Source organism: Schistocerca gregaria, unplaced genomic scaffold (assembly GCF_023897955.1).
Source record: "Schistocerca gregaria isolate iqSchGreg1 unplaced genomic scaffold, iqSchGreg1.2 ptg001120l, whole genome shotgun sequence".
NCBI classification, from domain to species: Eukaryota; Metazoa; Arthropoda; class Insecta; order Orthoptera; family Acrididae; genus Schistocerca; species Schistocerca gregaria.
Genome location: NW_026062454.1, coordinates 5,001 through 10,000, shown reverse-complemented (window position 1 = coordinate 10,000; position 5,000 = coordinate 5,001). Strand labels below are relative to the sequence as shown.

Below are 5,000 nucleotides of genomic sequence, written 5' to 3'. Positions count from 1 at the left end.
TGCAGTCTAGTCGGTAATGATCCTTCCGCAGGTTCACCTACGGAAACCTTGTTACGACTTTTACTTCCTCTAAATGATCAAGTTTGGTCATCTTTCCGGTAGCATCGGCAACGACAGAGTCGATGCCGCGTACCAGTCCGAAGACCTCACTAAATCATTCAATCGGTAGTAGCGACGGGCGGTGTGTACAAAGGGCAGGGACGTAATCAACGCGAGCTTATGACTCGCGCTTACTGGGAATTCCTCGTTCATGGGGAACAATTGCAAGCCCCAATCCCTAGCACGAAGGAGGTTCAGCGGGTTACCCCGACCTTTCGGCCTAGGAAGACACGCTGATTCCTTCAGTGTAGCGCGCGTGCGGCCAGAACATCTAAGGGCATCACAGACCTGTTATTGCTCAATCTCGTGCGGCTAGAAGCCGCCTGTCCCTCTAAGAAGATAAGTAATCGCTGACAGCACGAAGGATGTCACGCGACTAGTTAGCAGGCTAGAGTCTCGTTCGTTATCGGAATAACCAGACAAATCGCTCCACCAACTAAGAACGGCCATGCACCACCACCCACCGAATCAAGAAAGAGCTATCAATCTGTCCAATCCTTCCGGTGTCCGGGCCTGGTGAGGTTTCCCGTGTTGAGTCAAATTAAGCCGCAGGCTCCACTCCTGGTGGTGCCCTTCCGTCAATTCCTTTAAGTTTCAGCTTTGCAACCATACTTCCCCCGGAACCCAAAAGCTTTGGTTTCCCGGAGGCTGCCCGCCGAGTCATCGGAGGAACTGCGGCGGATCGCTGGCTGGCATCGTTTATGGTTAGAACTAGGGCGGTATCTGATCGCCCTTCGAACCTCTAACTTTCGTTCTTGATTAATGAAAACATACTTGGCAAATGCTTTCGCTTCTGTTCGTCTTGCGACGATCCAAGAATTTCACCTCTAACGTCGCAATACGAATTGCCCCCGCCTGTCCCTATTAATCATTACCTCGGGTTCCGAAAACCAACAAAATAGAACCGAGGTCCTATTCCATTATTCCATGCACACAGTATTCAGGCGGGCTTGCCTGCTTTAAGCACTCTAATTTGTTCAAAGTAAACGTGCCGGCCCACCGAGACACTCAACAAAGAGCACCCTGGTAGGTTTTAAACGGGGTCCGCCTCGGGACGCGAAAGCACCCCTTCGGCTCGCCCCACCGGCAGGACGTCCCACGATACATGCCAGTTAAACACCGACGGGCGGTGAACCAACAGCGTGGGACACAAATCCAACTACGAGCTTTTTAACCGCAACAAACTTTAATATACGCTATTGGAGCTGGAATTACCGCGGCTGCTGGCACCAGACTTGCCCTCCAATAGATACTCGTTAAAGGATTTAAAGTGTACTCATTCCGATTACGGGGGCCTCGGATGAGTCCCCGTATCGTTATTTTTCGTCACTACCTCCCCCGTGCCGGGAGTGGGTAATTTGCGCGCCTGCTGCCTTCCTTGGATGTGGTAGCCGTTTCTCAGGCTCCCTCTCCGGAATCGAACCCTGATTCCCCGTTACCCGTTACAACCATGGTAGGCGCAGAACCTACCATCGACAGTTGATAAGGCAGACATTTGAAAGATTGCGTCGCCGGTACGAGGACCGTGCGATCAGCCCAAAGTTATTCAGAGTCACCAAGGCAAACGGACCAGACAAGCCAATCCGATTGGTTTTGATCTAATAAAAGCGTCCCTTCCATCTCTGGTCGCGTCTCTGTTTGCATGTATTAGCTCTAGAATTACCACAGTTATCCAAGTAACGTGGGTACGATCTAAGGAACCATAACTGATTTAATGAGCCATTCGCGGTTTCACCTTAATGCGGCTTGTACTGAGACATGCATGGCTTAATCTTTGAGACAAAGCATATGACTACTGGCAGGATCAACCAGGGAGCTGCGTCAACTAGAGCTGAGCAGCCGGCCGCCCGGGAGTGTGTCCCGGGGGCCCGCGCGAACACGCAAGCGTCCGCTCAATTATTCTGCAAACAGGAGGAGGCCGAGCTCCCCTGCACGATACACCTCGAAACCCTCTCAGGTCCCGGCGGCGCGCAGCGCCGTCCTAGGTACTTGGTCGGTTTCGAGAGAGGCGCAATCGCCCGGAGTTAGGCGAGTAGACGGTTTTAGTGCGAACCACCCTTGCTCCCAACTGAGCTTGCCGCTGCCGACAGAGGCCCGGGAGCGTGCTGTCGTGGCATTGCCGGCGGGAGACAACACGCGCCACCTATGGTGACCGGCAAGCTCCAACGCCAGCGCCACACAAGGGCAAAGCCCCACTTATCTGTCTCGCGTGTGTCCAGCACAGCGCACGCGCCAACACGTCCGCACAACTGCGATACAAACCACCTGCGAGAACCGCTGGGGCGACCGAGCAGCAGACGGCGTCGCGGCGCCGAGTGCCAGGCGGCGGCGCATCCTCAACGCACACAGTCCTCAATCAGACCAGCACACTGCAGATGTCCACCGCGCTTCGCACCGGGCTCGGCTGAACCAACTTTGGCCGCCAGGCGCCGCGTGCAGGGTGCGCCGCAGCGTAGCTGCGCCGCCTGCCGAGCCCGTCGGCTGGCGCTCCTGCCACTCGGCGCCCCCCACCAGCCGCCTGTTGCGCGTGCGCCCACGCAGCGCGCGGCCAACACGCCGGGCGGCCCCCCTTCACCGGCCGGGAACAGTCCCACCAAGCCACCGCCGCGTATCGCTTCATACCCACATGGGCCTAGTCACGTGTGTGGATGTGGCGGGTACCGCTGAAACAACCGGTTAATAGCTGTACCGATCGTCGCCATCACAGATTCACCTCCAGCGTGAACAACCGCTCAACAACGGATTTCCAGTTCATTTGCGTATCTTGGGCAGTAAACGTAGATGTCCACCTACATTTGCGAATTCAACAATTCTTGCATGCCAGGATGTCATGTGTCACGACACGCTACATCAGACCACATACACACTGCGACATGTGCAGAAGAGAACACGTGGAAGGTGGCCCGCGCACGTATGCGATGTCCCTTCCGCGATCCACTGTCAACCGGCATCTGCGGCATGTCCCAGATATGGAACGCGGTCCACCAGGGTAGCACTTTGTGTGAGGCAATACGACAAAGTCGGAATACACGCGTCACTACATCACACGGCTCACGCTGACCTGACCTGACTCACCGCACCACCACCCCCAGCGACCCAGGGTGACATACAATGCGTTCGTACGTTCCTCCCACACGCCTCTACGGCGTACCACAGTGCAACCTAGCTGTTATTGGGAGACGAGACAAGTAGCATCGAGCACAACATATGGAAATTGAGATTCGACACCGTTGGGCACAGCCAGCGTACGGTCACACGTATCACACTACTTCACTCTGTACGTAACTACCGATGATCGGTACAGCGTGTGGGTTACGCGTACGACATCAGCGGACAATGGACACAGACCATACCACGACGTACACTGAGGGCGTCGACATCTGAACGCAACTGAACAGCTGCGAGGCTCATTTAACACTCAAACGCCAGACCGACCAGCTTGAGAGGACGGAGACACAAAGAGAGGGGCAGAGGGGGGGGGGGGGGGGCGATATAGTCCTATTGCAGTACAATTGACAGTGGATAGCGGGAATATGTGGAAAGTAAGCAACACTCGCAAGACATCTACATGAGGATAACAACGACACCAGAGATTCCGAGCAGTGAACTATGTTAGGCAAAGGGACAACGTGGGTTAGGTTAAGGGACAACGTGGGTTAGGTTAAGGGACAACGTGGGTTAGGTTAAGGGACAACGTGGGTTAGGTTAAGGGACAACGTGGGTTAGGTTAAGGGACAACGTGGGTTAGGTTAAGGGACAACGTGGGTTAGGTTAAGGGACAACGTGGGTTAGGTTAAGGGACAACGTGGGTTAGGTTAAGGGACAACGTGGGTTAGGTTAAGGGACAACGTGGGTTAGGTTAAGGGACAACGTGGGTTAGGTTAAGGGACAACGTGGGTTAGGTTAAGGGACAACGTGGGTTAGGTTAAGGGACAACGTGGGTTAGGTTAAGGGACAACGTGGGTTAGGTTAAGGGACAACGTGGGTTAGGTTAAGGGACAACGTGGGTTAGGTTAAGGGACAACGTGGGTTAGGTTAAGGGACAACGTGGGTTAGGTTAAGGGACAACGTGGGTTACGTTAAGGGACAACGTGGGTTACGTTAAGGGACAACGTGGGTTACGTTAAGGGACAACGTGGGTTACGTTAAGGGACAACGTGGGTTAGGTTAAGGGACAACGTGGGTTAGGTTAAGGGACAACGTGGGTTAGGTTAAGGGACAACGTGGGTTAGGTTAAGGGACAACGTGGGTTAGGTTAAGGGACAACGTGGGTTAGGTTAAGGGACAACGTGGGTTAGGTTAAGGGACAACGTGGGTTAGGTTAAGGGACAACGTGGGTTAGGTTAAGGGACAACGTGGGTTAGGTTAAGGGACAACGTGGGTTAGGTTAAGGGACAACGTGGGTTAGGTTAAGGGACAACGTGGGTTAGGTTAAGGGACAACGTGGGTTAGGTTAAGGGACAACGTGGGTTAGGTTAAGGGACAACGTGGGTTAGGTTAAGGGACAACGTGGGTTAGGTTAAGGGACAACGTGGGTTAGGTTAAGGGACAACGTGGGTTACGTTAAGGGACAACGTGGGTTACGTTAAGGGACAACGTGGGTTACGTTAAGGGACAACGTGGGTTACGTTAAGGGACAACGTGGGTTACGTTAAGGGACAACGTGGGTTACGTTAAGGGACAACGTGGGTTAGGTTAAGGGACAACGTGGGTTAGGTTAAGGGACAACGTGGGTTAGGTTAAGGGACAACGTGGGTTAGGTTAAGGGACAACGTGGGTTAGGTTAAGGGACAACGTGGGTTAGGTTAAGGGACAACGTGGGTTAGGTTAAGGGACAACGTGGGTTAGGTTAAGGGACAAATTGAGTTAGGTTAAGGGACAAATTGAGTTAGGTTAAGGGA

The 5,000-nt window shown here is 53.8% G+C and overlaps 1 non-coding gene across 1 annotated transcript; it reads right to left on the bottom strand.

The window, feature by feature from the left end:
* Positions 1-14: 14 nt before the first annotated feature.
* Positions 15-1,914, bottom strand: LOC126328335 (small subunit ribosomal RNA). Its single transcript, XR_007561842.1, has one exon. It is a non-coding gene; the product is annotated as a small subunit ribosomal RNA (ribosomal RNA).
* Positions 1,915-5,000: the final 3,086 nt, after the last annotated feature.